The 16,197-nt window shown below is 48.2% G+C and overlaps 1 protein-coding gene across 1 annotated transcript in view; it reads left to right on the plus strand.

The window, feature by feature from the left end:
* Positions 1–1,573: 1,573 nt before the first annotated feature.
* Positions 1,574–16,197, plus strand: part of AHCTF1 (AT-hook containing transcription factor 1) — a 1,022,752-nt gene continuing 1,008,128 nt past the window's right edge. Inside the window, exon 1 of the mRNA XM_085612122.1 lies at positions 1,574–2,106. The gene's annotated coding sequence lies outside the window, so the exon portion shown is untranslated. The remainder of the gene's footprint in view (positions 2,107–16,197) is intronic.

The raw sequence follows: 16,197 nt of genomic DNA on the forward strand, positions 1-16,197 counted from the left end.
GTCCAGCTACAAATGGACTGGTTGAGCGTGCCAATAGGTTGTTAAAAGATGCTGTACAAACAGCTGTCAGTAGTGGTCTAAACATTCCTTTGTTTCTATTCCAGAGAGTTTGGAACTACAATACCACACCACACACTACTACAGGTGTTTCACCGTTCATGTTGTTAAGAGGCCGCATACCAACCTCCAAACTTAATCCGTCATGGTTATTGGAGAAATCTTCGCATGCTCCTCTTGATTTAAACAAAATTAGAGAGAATGTAATTAAAAAACAAGATAACTACAGGCATGATTATGATAAACACATGCATGTTACTGATATACCTTTATGTCCTGGTGATTGGGTCTTGATCAGGAAACCAATTAAAGTTTCAAAAGGTCATTCTAAATTTTCATCTCCGGTTCAAGTTTTAAAGGTTTCTCGCATGTCTGTTCTCTTACAGGATAGAGGCTGGTGGAACAGAAATGCACAGATTAAAATAACTAATAGACAAGCTGACATTATTCGTAGAAACAAACTGAACACTAGTGTAATTGAAAATTTGGGTTCTGATTGGTTTGGGGTCTGTGATAATATTTGCAATCAAACTAGTTCAGAAACTCACTCATCTCCTAGTCATTCAGATCAACCCGATAGAGGTGATGCTAATGTCACTTCATCACATCAAATCTCACCTTCTGTTACATCTCATAACGGAGAGGGTGACGGTAGTGATGGCATTTCTGTTGGTTCAAGAGTAAGGTCAGCACCTCTCCGTTTCCGAGATTATGTTATGACTTAATTTGTTAGTTTATTTTTTATTGTTTTTCTTTTTGTGGTTTACATTTCAATGTCTTATTTTTCTAAGATTATTGTATTCCCATAGTTTGTATCTTTTTCTATTTTGTGTTAAAAGGGAGGGTGTGTAGTAAGGTTATGTATTATGTAATTACTTAATATGTCTGTGGTGACTTTATGATTTAGTGAAGTAAGGATATTGATGTGACATTCAGATGAAGACTGAGTCACTGAAGGAGCACGTCATGGGTCTTCTGTTACTGGAATAAACTTCACTTAATTTTAACTAATTTGAAGTCCTTGAAGTCATTTTGGATCTTCGTGAGATGGAGACAGCTTACTACATATTTCTGCTTACTACAATCTGATTGTCTGAAGTAAACATAGCACCCACTGATGTCACAAAAAGAGGTGTGAAGTCACGCAGAGCCTCTGAAAAGGACGCCCTGCTCCTACATCTAAAGTAACGATGTCATCAACGTTTTAAATGCATCATGGCTTCAGAACGTAGCCAGGAAGACCGAACGCCGAGATAGTGAGTAATTAATTGAGATTGCCTAATTCTCTTTGTGATTTCCTTACGAGCGAGTAACTTGCTGAATCATCTTTACGGGTTTAAAAATTCCAATTTCCCGCTCATCTACAGTCAAACAAATCAGGAACGAAAAAAAATGTCTCGCGAGAATTATCACTGTTAGGCTTGAGCCTTGAAATTAAGCAGTCTAGTCACTAAAAAGCGAACGACGTTTTATGCGTTTGGGCGCACGGAGAATGTGCGCTTTTGCGTCACGATTGTGGGGCGGAGTCTGGAAGGTAGCATGGCCGCAGATGGTAGATGAGTATCAGCCATCTTGTGCGTAGTATTTTATTTAAAACTTCTCATAGTTAATATACAAAGTCTTGGCACGGTCACTGCTCGCAAAGAAGGAGAACGCCATTTATTATTGCAGAACGTCTCGCATAGTCGCTGACGTTCATTGTGTACCGCAGATGGAAACTGCAAAAACAACTGAGGTTCCACACCCCTCCTAAGATGGCGCCCACGCGGCTTTACTACGCTGCTTTCCAGGTCTGAATACTTGTAACTGCGGACCCTAGGAAGGCACTGGGTGCTGTGACAGCAATTGGGCGCGCCGAGAGACCCACATTCACGCCAACCACCACATCTATTTGGGCGCGCTGTGCGCACCCCTTCTCCTTGACCCACACCTTGGTTGCTCGACTGACACCTTTAATCCTAAACAGCTGGCACGGGGCCCGCACCCAGAAGCGCCAAGGGCCCGGAGGCCGGATCAACAGGGATCGGCCAAGGGACCCAGAGCGACACGGTAAGACCCACATGCCTTCTGATGCTATTTCCCGCAAAATATGTACTTTCCCGGGTACCGCGTACTTCACGTCTCCTTTCCCCCAGGCACCCAGTGGGTATGATTAGGTACTTGCGGGCCCTCACTGTGACAGCCGTGGCTTTTCTTCTTTTTCAAGATCGGGACTAGCCTACCAAATCAACGCTGAAGCACAAGGCTGATGGGTGGTAAGGCACTTTGTGACCGATGACAGCTCTGCCAACAGCAGAGGGTCAACACCACGTGTAAAGTGCCTTACCTTTCTTCTGTGTGCTACACTGTTCTTTTGCGGTAGGCGCCCCCTTTAATAAACTGTTGACTTGGTGTACAGTGTGACGTTCTCGATCCCCGCTTTGATTGCTGCAAAACTGCGTTCAACTGGTAGATATTCTCAAAACGCTTGTTTCTGGGATGCAATACCATTTCACAGTCACCGAGAGAGATGAGTGTTAGGTTAGTTATGTAAACTCGGCAAACCCGGTGTATTTAAAAGATACTGAATAAGAACAAACACTGGCAAAGCCAGGAGATCTCGCCTATGTTAGATCTATTGAATTTACCAATGTTTTTAGTCATGGCCTGCGTCATACTATATATATATATATATATATATAATTTTATTTTTTTTAACTTTCAGGCATGCAGTATTGAAGTCGGCGCTGCATTACAATATGGCCAAAAAAAAAACAATTACAAAGTCAATAGATTTTGCATAGGTGAGGCCTGTTGGATTTGCCAATGCTTGTTTCCCCTTTATTAATATTTGACTTCTGGCTTAAAAATGCAACCGCAGAAAATGTTAATACGGTTGAAGAAAGCCGTCATTCTTACGTTTAATGAACTAGAGATGATTTCATGGCCATGCCCGTGAGCAAGTGCATGTTTGTAAACTGCACAATGTTGGGGAGAGGATGTGGTGTTACGACCAGACCTGCCGACTTTGGACCTGGTGAATGTGTGCAAGCTGCAACATCATCTCAACATTCTGTGCAAATCACTTAATCTTTCTGTGCCTAAAAAAAATGGGTTGAGACTTTGTGTAATGTAACTGGTGCTCATGTAAAGTGCTCCAGTTCCTTGGATTTGAGTTTGCGCTGTGTACAACTGCAAAAAACAACAACATAAAAACGGATCCTCTGTAGTGTGTGGCAAGTGTGGGCGTGTAACGCATTAAGGAGAGTGAGCCTTTCAGTCCTTGTCCCCTCCGCTGACACTGCTAACAGGATTGACACGTGATTTATTTGTTGTGCCATGGACCTGGGTTCACCCACCATATTTCACACAGATAGCTAGAAAGCAACTGATGAGTTTCAGGGGCGAAGGTATGTTATTTTTAGGTTGAGCCTAGGCAGTGTGCATATTCTGCTCTGCGAGGCCTGCAGTTTCTGGAATATAGGCTTCACGCACCTGCCATATTTTCTATTGGCTCCTCTTACTGTCCTTTATACATTCTGGGTTTTGATTGGTGAAATGCGTTACTAGTCCCTCTTTTTGCGTTAATGTTATCTTCCTTTTGGACTGTCCCTGTTACTTGTGCTCTTACTCTTCATTATCTACGATACTTTTGGGGCACTCATCATAAAAAAAACTTTCTTTCGGTCATTACAACCATAAAAGTGCAAATGCATACAGTACATGAATCCTGAAGAAATACATTTCAAAAGTTCATTTGCACTTTATTATACCTTGGAGAAGCATGCAAACCTGTGTACAGTTGTAATGTAACCTAGAAGTTTGCTCTCCTTTACAAACGTATTTCCATGTGTTTTCTTTGTAATTTTAACTCGATCAAGTGCTTTGATATCTCGTGTACCCTGGTGGTTCGCTCCACCCTTTTTATGATTTTTTAGAAATCAAAAAAAGTATTTCTATGCATAGCAAAAGTTCATTAGCTACGACATTTCAAATTCCGACTAATTTAGTTGTCCTGTATATTAATATAAGCAATTATAATGAGGTTCAAAAGAATAAAAAAAAAAGTGAGAGCAAAAGCCTATGCGCCAATAAAGTTGCATGGCATGGCCCGCCATGCAGTCACAATACTTAAAATAGTTCTATATTCAAAGCTAAAAGATATATTATATAACATTACTAGAGGAGTTGGTTAGAGGAAAGGAAGAAGCAAGCAATCACATTTGTGATGCATCACTTCTAATGATCCACATTTTACCAAGGAACTTGGCAACTGCACAAGCGACTAAGGGCCTAGAGTCAGATTTTAGAATGGGCAACGCTTCTTGGTGGCATCTAGTTCCAAGCAACCTGCAAACACGGGCTAGCCATTTAGTTCTCGGGGATTGATACATGGGACATACAAAGAAAATATGGCTAATTGACTCAACAGTGAAGGAGCAACCTGGGCAGTACTGCGTTGAAGGGGGGGGACTGTCGCCAAGCAGCTGTAAAGGAATTCACAGGGAGGGAGCCAAATCTAAATTGTATATAGAGCTTCCTATCCTGTGGAATCGTGATGGCCTCCAGATATTGTTCGTAAGCGCTTAGCAGTTTGAATTCCATAAAATCTAATTTAAGGCGGCCCTCAGACGGGTGAGAAACAGTGGTCTTCACCACCCAGTTCCAATATTGGGTCTTAATCAGTTCTTTAGTAGACAGTAGTCCAAGGTCTTTTGTGTCCTACGAGCTCCCCAGTCCGATAGCTGAGAGCAGGGACCTCACCTTAGCAAACCAACCAATTTTCTTGAAGCGGTTGACTGTACAAACTTCATCAAGAGCAGCAGCATCTGGGGAGAGCTCGGGGTGGGGGGGGGGGGTTGTTTTCAGAAGCAGCCCAAAAAGTACGGGGCGTAGCCTAGCTTTATCCACGATTGAGGGTCTACCCATATCTAGCAGGGGTGTGGACATTTGTCAAAAATCTACTTGGCTAAGGGACAAAATGTCACAGAAATCTACTTGTTCTGGTATGATATCGGCTTGCCCTACCTACTCCATAACTCACTAATGTAGGTCTGCACGGAGAGAACCTGCACTGCAATCAGTGCAACATACTGTCCAATATATATTTCCAATGCAAGTTCAATTATGCAGTGCACGGTCATGCACCCTTAAATGCAACTGTTGTACGGGCTGGTTGTACAGCATGCATGCAGATGCATCAGTGTGCACTGCACACCCAATTATCAACCTGTTTGCATGTGACAGATTTTCAAATGTAGAGAAATAGTACCTAAAGGCAGATTGCAGACTGGTAATTGACTCAATTTATTGAAGCGTCCTTGGCACAGACTGTGTGTGTTAGAATATGAATCTGTAGGAGAGAAGGGTATTCTCCATCCTAGTGGAAACTCATAGCTTTCCAGTTTAAAAAATAATTGCATTTGATGCTCTGATAAACGTGTGGAGGGAAATAGCTGCACTTCTTGGCAGAGCTTATTAACTTTTTCATGGGTCAGAAAAAATTACATAGCAGAGGTGCTGTGATTCACTGAAGCAGTATCCACAACTTAACAATACACAAGAGGAAGTAATGGGCAATTAAATCAATCTCTCCTTTTACACTGCTGGGCAGGTGGTGTGTGATTATATTATTGTGCATTCACTGCTAGATCTCTACATTCTTCTCTCACACAAGTATATGCAGCATTGGCTGTAGCAGTACAGGGTTCTCTTGTGCACAGTACTGGTATAGTAATGGCACCAGCAGAGTAAGCTTCCCTAACAAAGATGCAGCTCAGCAATAGAGGTGCAAGTATCTCTCACTGAGATTTGTAAAGTAGTCACTCTTTTCTTTAAAATCAGAGTTCTCTGCCACTTGTCTCTCTCCTTCCAATGCCCCCAGCGCCCCACTGCCCACCCAGATGTCTGTTATCTTCCGGAAAATCGTGTAATTCTGTTGACGGATGCTGTCATGGGAGTTGTGGGAAGCCAGGTGAAATATACAGTTTTAACGTTGCAGCAACTTGTTAAATCAGTTTTGTTTCTTTCAGAAGCTGAGCATTCCAAGGGTCTAAGGGTGTTGCTTAGATATTTCAAAATGAGCACATGCATAAAGAAGGCACAAAGACAGGCATAAAGGAAAAACACTTTGTGGCAAATCATGTAGAGATAGAAAAACAAACCATTTATGTCTACATAGGACGAAAATTCACACAGGTGGAAGAGTCACTATTCCTTGGATCTGGTAGGGGCTTGTTTTTACTGCTGACGTAACTGTGCAACAAAAACTACAGCGTTTGCATACATTTCTGAGGTGGAAATATTGTATAATTCCAAGCAGTTGTCAATAAAAGCAATTGTAAGACCTATCAATTTATTATTCGATTATTCCTGTTTTATATTGAGTTCGCTTCTGCGATTTTTGCCATTTTATATTGTAGCAAATGACAGATGGTCCCCCACTGATGGCAGGTCCTGTGCACGTCTGTGACTCATATACAGAGGCACTCTAATTATGAGGTTATACACGTGCCTCATTTTCCACATAATTTGCAATATAATCGATCATGTGCTGCATAAACTGTCAATTTTACCAAAAAAATGTTGATTCTAGCTCAAACGGATCAAAAGTTACTAAAAAGGTCGGGACACATCCTGCCGCTCAATGGAAAGCCCATGGCAAGTAGTGACTGGCCACTTTTACACTGCTTTTTGTTGTATTTGGAAGTTAACCTTTAAACTAATGAACCAAAACATTTATATAGACAGGGTTACCGTGTACAGATGTGAAAATAATGAAGTAAGACTTTAAAAAAATGTGCTGCATTATGCTACATAATTCTCGTTTTGTAGCTACATAATTTAGTGAGCACTGCCGGATAATTTAGACCTTTCCTGCCACTTCATTACAGTGGCTCTGCTTATTTAGCACAGACCGCCAGAGCGCTGTGCATGGTAGGGGCTGTTTAGAGTAGGTACAGGAGACTAAAAATGCGACCAAATAAAGGTTTAGGGTAACAGTAATGAGTCCAAAATGTGGACGATAACGCATTTCTTGACAGGATTAAAGCCTATGAAATTGACATAGACGTGAGGCTTTTCATCTGCTGCAGTGGCAAGATTGGGAAGTAAAGTGTGGGCACTGATTAAGCGAGGAAAATGTGGAGCGAAGAGGTGGGGGGGGGCCAGGTGAGCACTATTTCCTTAAAAGGATTCAGGCTGGACACACACTTGGTCCTAAGCTAGGCTGGCAGTGGTTACTTCACTCACTAGAACATCTCACATTTATATGAGACGGTCTATACATTTTCCTTCATCAGCTCCACACACAGTACAACCTAATCCAAAATTAATGTAATAATTCGTTTTTCACATTTCAAAGCTACTAACTGTATATATGGACATAACTATTTGAATGTATTCATAGTATTGTCTTGCATGCAGTGCATTATGGGTAGGGTGGTTTTACCAGATCTTCTGCATGGTGCAGTACTATATGTGACCAAAAGAGGTCCCCATTGGCGACATATGGTACTGCACCCTGCAACATGGCTAGGTAAGAAACATTCAAGCAATCAATCAATCAGGGAATTGTAAGCGCGCTACTCACCCATCAGGTTCTCAAGGCGCTGGGGGGAGGGGGGAGAGGAGTGAGAGGGGGGGGAGAGAGTTGGCAGTGCTGTTGAGCCGAAGAGCCAGGTCTTGAGTGCCTTCCTGAAGGTGTTCAGGGAGGGGCTGTGTCTGATATCCGTTGGGAGCTCGTTCCAGGTCTTGGTTGTGATGTAGGAGAAAGATCTTCCTCCTGGTTTGGCTCTGTGGATGCGAGGGGTTTCGGCTACAGTGAGGTTGGCTGATCGGAGGTTTCTTTTGAGTACGTGGAAGGTGACTGTCGTTGAGGTATTTGGGTCCAGTGTTGTGTAGGCACCTGTAGGCGTGGGTGAGGATCTTGAAAGTGACTCCCTTCTTCACAGGAAGCCAGTGGAGCTTCCATAGGTATTGGCTGATGTGCTCGTGTCGAGGGATGGCGAGGACTAGTCTGGCGGCGGTGTTCTGTATCGCCTGTAGTCTGCGGAGTAGGGACTTGTTTAAGCTGGCGTAGAGTGCGTTTCCATAGTCCAACCTGCTGGTGATGAGTGCGTGGGTGACTGTCTTCCTTGACTCGGGGTTGGGGGGTCCATTTAAACGTCTTACGGAGGATGCAGAGGGCGTGATGCGGAGGGTTTTGGAGCAGCTGGAGGCGACGGCATTGACCTGTCGGTTCATGGAGAGGGATGAGTCGAGTACGATGCCTAGGTTTCTGGCATGGTCCGTGGGGGTTGGTGGGCTGCCGAGGGTGAGGGGCCACCAGGTGTTGTCTCATGCTGAAGGGGTGGTGACGAGGATTTCTGTCTACTCGGAGTTGAGCTTTAGGAAGCTGTTGGTCATCCAGGCTGCAAGTCCTGCATTCCTTTCTGGAAATTAATTTTGGCGGTGGTGGGGTCCTTGGTGAAGGAGGGGATGAGCTGGGTGTCGGCGTAGGATATAATGCTGAGGCCGTGATGTCTGACAATGGTGGCGAGGGGGGCTATGTAGATGTTGAAGAGGGTCAGGCTGAAAGATGACCCCTGTGGGACTCGGCAGGTGATTTCTGTGCGATCAGAGAGGAAGGGCGGCAGTCTGATCCTTTGGCTTCTGCTGGTGAGGAATGATTTGAGCCAGTCGAGGGTTGTTCCTTATATGCTGATGCCGTGCAGTCTGGCTGTGAGTGTGCGATGGGAGATGGTGTCGAAAGCTGCTGATAGGTCGAGTAGAATCAGGGCTGCGTTGTAGCCTTGGTCGAGGAGGGTGCGGATGTCGTCTGTGGCGGCGAGTAGGGCGGTCTTGGTGCTGTGGTTGCTTCGGAATCCAGATTGGGACGGTCGAGGATGCTGTTGTCTTCGATGAACATCGTCAGCTCCGCGTTGACTGTTTTTCTCAGCGTCTTTAGCAGCAAAGGGGAGAAGCGAGATGGTCCGGTAGTTCTTGAGGTCCGTGCGGTCGGCTGAGGGCTTCTAGAGCAGGGGCCTGACTTCACCGCGTTTCCAGTCGTCTGGGAAGGTGCCAGTTTCAAAGGTGGTGTTGATGGTGCGTTGTAGTTCTGGTGCGATGGCGGCTCTGTAGAAGAAGTGTAGTGGGCAGGGGTCGGTGGGGGCCCCTGAGTGGATGCTGTTTTTGGTCGAGGCGGTCTCTTTGGCCGTGATCGGTGTCCAGGAGGAGATGGTGGGCTGGCTGGTGTGGCAGGAGGGGGGGCTGGTTGCGGAGTCGAGCGTCTGGTCAATAAAGTTGTCGTAGAGGTTTTTGATCTTTAGGTGGAAGTAGGATTTGAGCTTGTTGCAGAGATCCTGGGATGGGGTGATGTCCGTGGTTTCGCTGTGGGGATTGGTGAGTTCCTGGATGACACTGAAAAGCTCCTTGGAGTTGGTGAGGATTTTGTTGTGGATGAAGGACCTTCTGGTGGTTCTGATTTGCTGGTGGTAGTCGGTTATGGCGTCCTTGTAAGTGGTGTAGTTTTCAGGCATCTTACTGCTTCTCCAATTCTTCTCCCGGTGCCTGCAGGTGCGTCTGGCTTCTTTGAGATTGGTGGTGAACCATGCAGCTTTCCTGGGACACTGTTTTTCGGGGTTGCGTTGCGTAGGGGTGAGCTTGTCTGCGCAGTTGGAGATCCAAGTATGGAATTCCCTGGCCGCAAGGTTGGCGTCTGTTGCGGTGGTGGGGGTGTTGTGCTTGAGGGTGGAGTTGAGTGTCCCTTGGTGACTCTGCTCCAGTTCCTTTGCGGTGGGCGTGGAGCGGGGTTGGACGGCTTGGGTTTGTCGAAGAAGTGTACGCAGTGGTGGTTGGTCCACGGGGGTTGCGTGGTGTGACTGAAGTGGACACTGTTTCCTTCTGCAAAGATGGGGTCGAGGGTGTGTCCTGACATGTGGGTTGGTGCTGTGACGAGTTGTTTCAGTCTGATGTTGGAGAGGTTGTCCCGGAGGGTGGTGGAGTTGGAGCCATTTATAATGCTGATAATTCCAACTTTGTAGACCTGTAGTGCTGGTGCCTGTTGGACCTGGCCCTTTTGGCAGGTTCACCCCTAAACTTTTTGCAATTATCCTGGCCTTTTTCTCTATGTAGCTTTAGGCCTCTAGGCACTTTAGCACTGTGTCCCAGTGTAAAGTGCGTGCGCTCTGTGTTACATTTAGTGAGACTGGCCTGCCCTCCCATAGCAATGCATGGGGGATATGTGTGTCCATGGTAGTTCCTGATGTGAGAGGAGTGCAGAGGCGAGTTTGGTATGTGCAAACTCGTGAGAATAAATGCTGCGCGATGGTGTGCGCAGATTTATTGTGCTTGGTGGAGAAGTGCCACTTCTAGAAGTTGGCATGTCTGTGTGCTGTGTGATGTGAATTGCCTGTCTGGCTTGTGATTGACAGGAGCTGGGAGGTCTGGGGAATTCCAGGAGCCACGGTGAGTCTGCCCGGTGGTGAATGGAGAGATCTGCATATAGATGGGAAGGAGGAGTAGCACCTGGGACCTGAATGGGGCTGAGCCTTCCCTTCACAATGCTGTCTCCACCTCCTGTGGTGCGTCTGATGTCCATGGCCTGTCCTGTGAATAGAGAGGGGAGCTGAGCAAAACAAAGTGCTCCTGAACCAGTTGTATCTGGTTCTCCCCTTGCCCTACAGTTGCAGAACAAAGGAAAATGCTGTATAAAAGAAGGGGCTGTGACCCCATGAAAATGTTCGTGTTCTTGAATCTGCGGGGCGTGCTGCTGCTGGGGCCCAGGAGGGCTTGCCTCCTTGGGCCCAGCCTTGCCCCCTTGCTCCTTAGAGGAACTTTTGCTGGACTGGCTACACTCTATTCTTTTTAAAGGATTCTATGGCTCACTAACGCCTCGTGTGCGCTTTCATTCAATGCCCCTAGGAGAGGGGAACGCAGGTGCCTCGCAGCGTCAAGCTGCCCATCGCTCCGGAGGGAATCCCCAGCGTAGGGATTCCCCCCCACATTGCCCTGATCGAGCGGGTACCCACCCCGCTTATTGTTATATTTTACTCGCGGGTACCCACCCCGCTAACGCTCCTATTTTAATAGCAGGAGCCCACCCTGCTTTACATTTTAACCCACGAGGGAGCCTACCCCTCATTGGCACCGAAAATAATTCACCGCCGCGGCCCGATGGCACAAAGAGGAAGTCAGGAAACATTGCGCCTGACGGGGGCGGGACTTCCGCATTTGCGAGGGAAGCCTGCCCCGTGTCCTGAGAAGCAGCCTGCCATCATGCGGGGCTCCCGTGAGTTAAGGGAAGCCCCACGTATGCCTGGCGAAGTCTCGGGTCCCAGGAGGGGGCCCGGGTGAAGAGGAAGAGGCGGCAGAGGCCACCAATGGCAGCGCGGGGCTCGCAAGAGTGAAAGGGAAGCCCCGCAAGAGGATTGCTGCTGGCCCCATCCTAAAGTCCCGGTCCCGAGACGGGGGACCGGGTGAAGCCAATCCGGTTGCAGGAAGTGCCTCGCGTCCCAGCGGGTCTCCCTTGAGCGGCTGGGAGCCTCGGGAGCCCCGGGGGAAGAGCGAGACGTGCGGCGCTGGTGAAAGCCCCGGTGAAGAGGAGACCCGGAGGAGTGGAGTCCCCGACAGAGACTGGTGAGTGGGGGCTCTAGTATGCATGCCGCCTCAGTGTTGGGGGGGGGGGGGGCTCTTCAAGGCGCATGGTTGGTGCTTTGGTCTGTTGAGCGGCCTGTCTAGCAGTGGGCCACTCCAACGAGGCAGGCATGATTTTGTTTTAAGAGCCAGCCTGCTCCACCGGGCCCGTGTTTGCTCCACCATGTACACAGATTTTCACAGCGCCAGTGCGCTCCACGTTTTGGGGGCAAGTTCTTTTTCTTGATTGTGGCCTAATTATTTCAGGAGCCAGTGTGCTCCATGGGACATGTTTATTCTCAGAGCCAGATGGCTCTAATGTTGGGCACATTTGTTTGAAGGGAGATTGAGAGCCCATGCCGCACTTTTACTTTTCCAGCTGCCCAGCAAGTAGTGGGCAGCTGCACCGTTTAGGCCTTGCTTTATTTTGTGGACATGTTGAATCCAGGAGTGAGACGCACTCCTTCGCCCCCATCTCTTCCTACACAGCTGCGCAGCACTTAGTGCCAGCTGCTACGTTTAGGCCTGCGCAAAGTGCGCATCCTTGACTGTCGCTGTCTAGGCAGCAGCCCAGAATTTGGGACATAGGGCATTTGAGCCCCTTTTCTGAGATGGCCAGGGGGATTGTTAGGTTTATAGGGCGCCAGGCCCTACTGTTATTCTTGGGTGCTAGGATATGTAATGTATGTAGAATGATTTACGCACCTGTGTTGATACCACTAAATTAGTTTTATGATTTTGAGGTTGGTGCGCATATTATGGTTTATGCTAGTGAGATTTATTCCCTAATGTAGTTATACTTAGGAGGTCAGGGTCTAATGCGTTTAGACTTGTGAGAGGATGGCCTCATGTGTTTATGATGGTGAGGTGGGCGCAGAATGTAATGTGCACCTGGTGTGATGCTGTGCATGATGTAGTTTATGTTACAGGCCGATGCTAAGTACAGTGATTACCAGTAGTCCCTGGTGGTGTTCCATGTTTCTGATAAATTCTACATTTAGTAAGTTCACTTCGTGATGGTACTGACAGTGGCCCAGTGGGCCCTGTCAGGTGTAAATAATCCCTTGTAAATATGACCTAGTGCCAGGTGGCACCCTGTATAATAGGTGCTTACTATTCTGATGTGTTATGATAATACAAAGGCTATTTTTATATATAACCTTGTGTGGAGTTTCTTTTGTGGTGGGCCTAGGATGTTGTTGCTGTGTGCGTGCGCAAATGCTTTACACATTGCCTCCGGGATAAGCCTGACTGCTCGTGCCAAGCTACCAAGGGGGTGAGCAGGGGTTATCTTTGGCGTGTAACTTCCTTGCCCTGACTAGAGTGGTGATTTGTGCCTGGCTTTGGTGCACGCCTTAGCTAGCCAACAATCCCATTTCTAACAGTGCCTTGCTCACTAGGGACCTTTAGGAGCAGCTTGCGGTACTGCACTTAAAACAAGCATTGGCATAGCCAATAGGTCTCGCCTTTGGGACCTTATAAGTGTTTAGCCATGCAACAGTTGCATAACTAAATACTTATAAGGTCCCAAAAGCATGACCAATTGGCTATGCAAAGCGGCCGTGCAGCCGCGAAAGTGAAAGTAATTGCGGTAAATCGCGGCGCGCGCGCCCGCACACATGCACTGTAGCTCTAGGCTGGCCTGGTAGCACTTTTTGGAGCCCTCTCAATAAGTCTCGCCAGACCAGCGCATGCGCTGGGTCAGGCGAGACCTAAAAACAATGCTGGTTCCTGGCTCACTACGCAAGCATTTTCAATGCACTAGGTCTTGCATTATTGAAAGTATGAGTGTTAGAAATGGGGTCTCTAGTTGGCAGGGGTACGCACCCGTGTCCAAGTAGGCACTGCTGCGTCCAACAGGATAAGTCCAACAACACCCTGGACCACCCTCTGGTAGCTTGGCGCAGAGCAGGAAGGCCTAACTCATGAGGCAATGCGTAAAGTATTTGCGTAACACACCCACAGACACCCAGTAAAACCCCACAAAAGGACACCGCACCGGTTTTAGAAATATAAAAGTATCTTTATCTAAAATCTGGCAAGGTCAAAAACGACAAGAATGCATTCTGCACAAGAGACAATTTTCAGAAGAAAGGTAAACAAAAAAAAATGTCTCTGAGAAGGCTGTCACGAACAGTCTGGTAGGAACTGTATTTCAGAGGGAAAGTGTTAGGTAGCACAGTTCCTTAATGGGAGTACGTTACAGGCACAGACAGCATGGTTACAGGGACATATCACCCTCGTGCTGGGATGGTGCTCTTAACTATTCTGCACCCGTTGCTGCGGCGATGCTGCCTTCATGGTCTGCCGCGTAGGAATTATGCTTTTAAGTACTGCCAGACGGTAAATTCAGGGCGAATTGGTTCTGGTACCACAGCGCTCTTGTAGGCGGGTACAGACCGTGATGGTTACCAGGAGGGAGGGGAGGGAACCCCGTTACCAGGAATGCCCCAAACAGTCTCCGGCGGGCCCGCTATCTGGATTTGTTACAGTCCCCGGCAGGACCGCTATCGGAGGAAGACAGTCCCCACAGTCCCGTAACCCGCTCATGTCAACTTCACCCACACGGCTGCTTAGCTCGCAACGCTGACCGTTACCTGAGGCAGGCGCCGGCTCGAGGCTTCGTTAGTCTCCGTGACACTGGGCTCTCAACGAGGCTGCACGGGGAAGGAGTGGGGCAGCCCTCCCGGACTCGAGCGCGGCCGCACCTCTCGGCTTCGCCGACGTCCCACAGGAATCCAGGTTGCCAGGCAACACCGGATCTCCGCACGGCATATTTGCTGCCAATATCAGTCCTGTTGTAGACTCGGGGGCCAGCGTGATTTCAGGGGCAATTGTTGATAACAGTTGGAATCACAAGTTGGGCGCAGCCTCACGCACTCCGTGTGGTGGACTATCTTGAGTGCACAGTCCTTTTTAAGCAAGGCAGGTGTTAAGTTAGGTGCAGTTCCATGTGCGCAGCGTTGCCAGGACAGTCCTTGAAATCTTTGTCCTTGTGATCCCCCAGTAACCAGGGGGCCAGTCAGAAAACAATGGCGGTACTCTGTAGATGATCTTTAGTTCCCCTCTGGCAGAGCAAGATCAGCAGGCAGTAGGGCAGCTCACCAAGTTGGGGCAGCAGTTCCTGGGAACAGTCCGCCTCAGTAAAAGCGGCAATCCTCCTGGCGCAGCAGTCTTTACTCCAGCAGAGTTTCTTCTTGATCCAGTGGTGTAACAAGGATGTGTGGCCAGGACCCTCCCTTTTATACCCTGGTGCCTAGCCACTAGAAGGGGGCAGAAGCTTCTGGAAGGGTCTAAGAGGTTCTGGGGTGTTCCCTGCCTCCCCTGACCTGGCTCCTAGCTGTCTACAGTGACAAAGGCAGGGTCACTAAGTCTATTGTGTGGCAGCCGGGCCTAGCCTATTCAGGTGGAAAGGTGTGAATCATCCCTCCCTCCTCACAGCCCAGGGAGGCCATCAGCATACAGATGGGAGGGGGAAGTCTGCAGTGCACAGACTAAGTGCAGGGCAGGAAAATATTTACGTTCTAAAAGTGGGATTTCTAAGACAGTAGTTCCCAAACCCAATACCCCACTAGAGAGGGCCCCCTGCTACCATTCTAACCATACCAAACATGACATACTTATTATGTCCCATTTAGAAGTTATCCCATAAGAGGGGTTCCCAATGTTCGCCTATGGAGGGTTAGGCCTCACTGCGGTAGCAGGGGCCTGCGGCAGTTTGTCAATGTCACCATGTTTTTAGGGGAGAGCACCTGCACCGTAGCACTGTTTAGCAGTGGTAAGGCGCCCAGAGTCCTAAGTTCAACAAAAATGTACGGTCAAAGTGGGAGGCAAAAATGTAGTGGGAGACCGCCCTAAGGCTGACAGGTCCAACACGGTCATCCCCCCCCCCCCCCACCCCCCCAGCTGAAAGTGGGGAGAACTACCCAACCTCTAGGGAGTTCTCGTCACCAAGGCGGAAGAACCTAGACAGACCATCAGCATTGGCGATGCCTACTCCTGGCTGGTGTTCCACCCTGAAGTCCATACCCTGTAGAGAAATGGACCACCTCAACAATTTGGGGTTTTCGCACTTCATTTGCATGAGCCACCCGAGGGGCCGTGGTCGGTCTGAATCAGGAAGTGGGAGCCAAACGGGTATGGCCTCAGCTTCTTCAGAGCCCAGACCACCGCGAAAGCTTCTCTCTGTTGCACTCCAGCACTGTTCCCCGGGGAGTAGCCTCCGGGGGAGAAAGGCCACCGGTTGGTTCAGGCTCTCCTCATTGAGTTGCGAAAGTACCGCCCCTATGCCATGCTCTGAGGCGTCTGCTTGGACAATGAACTCTTTGGAGAAGTCGGGGGCCCTGAGCACAGGAGCTGTGCACATGGCCTGCTCAGGTAGTCGAAGACTTTCTCGCAAGCCTCGGTCCAGATCACCTTTCTGGCTTGTTTCTTGGAGGTTAGCTCAGTCAAGTGGGGCACAAAGGTGCCGTAACCCTTGACAAATCTTCGGTAATATCCTGTGAGGCCCAGGAAAGCCCTGACCTCAGTCTGTGTTTTGGGGGGCTC

Source organism: Triturus cristatus, chromosome 6, assembly GCF_964204655.1.
Source record: "Triturus cristatus chromosome 6, aTriCri1.1, whole genome shotgun sequence".
Classification (NCBI taxonomy): Eukaryota; Metazoa; Chordata; class Amphibia; order Caudata; family Salamandridae; genus Triturus; species Triturus cristatus.